We start from the raw sequence: 869 nt of genomic DNA, 5'->3' as shown, positions 1-869 counted from the left end.
CAATTAATACTCAATGAGTATTAATTACTCATCCCCTGCAATTCTATCTGGACTGTTCTGGCGAGCCTACGCTATCAAACGCACCTTTTCATAACCCGCTGGACACAGGGGTAAACCAACACAGCCACGAGGAATTTCTGCAGCGCAGAAAACCCCTCAGCCAGGGTGGGGCAACAGGACACGAATAACAACCAGGGATTTTCAGAACGTGACCTCTTTCCTTTTCAGAACAACCCTCACTCCCCCCACATTCCAAACTCAAAGCGGAACTGATGTCTCCCCAGCACCGGCTCGGGGGTAGCCCCCAGCACGCGCAGCCCCGTACTGGGAAACGCTGGGAGCACCAACCCCCGGGCAGCCCCCGCAGCTCCAGCTCCGGGGCACCGTGCCCAGCGGGCAGCCGGGAGCTGCGGTCTTCCCTGCCCCTGGCCAGAAACCAAACCAAGCTTTGGGCAGAAAACCGGAGTTGGTGGAATGTCACCAAAATCAGGACAGTATCAGTCACAATTTGAGATCAGAAAACCCAAATAGTTTGCTGATCAATGAAAAAAATAACCGTACATTTCAATATTCAAAACAACTGATCAAATACCCACATTTCTCAGCACCGGGATTGCAGTAGGGATACAGTTAACGCTGCCCAGGAATTCAAGGCTCCAACGCTGCTGGAGCAGCTCTTTCTCCTGCCCCCGGACAGCACCGCCGGAGCGATTCCAGGCAGGGACGCCCCAAGCTCTCCATCCGACGCGTGGGAGAGGAGTCAGCGGGCAGACGGGGAGGGCTCTCCTCCGCAGCTCCAACTGCTCACCCAACGCCCAGGTCTGCGCACACGCCGCGGCCACGACACAACGCCAACGGCAGGCGGGGGG

Source organism: Eurypyga helias, unplaced genomic scaffold (assembly GCF_000690775.1).
Source record: "Eurypyga helias isolate BGI_N326 unplaced genomic scaffold, ASM69077v1 scaffold26766, whole genome shotgun sequence".
In the NCBI taxonomy this organism is placed as follows: domain Eukaryota; kingdom Metazoa; phylum Chordata; class Aves; order Eurypygiformes; family Eurypygidae; genus Eurypyga; species Eurypyga helias.
Note: the sequence above shows the minus strand (reverse complement) of the source record.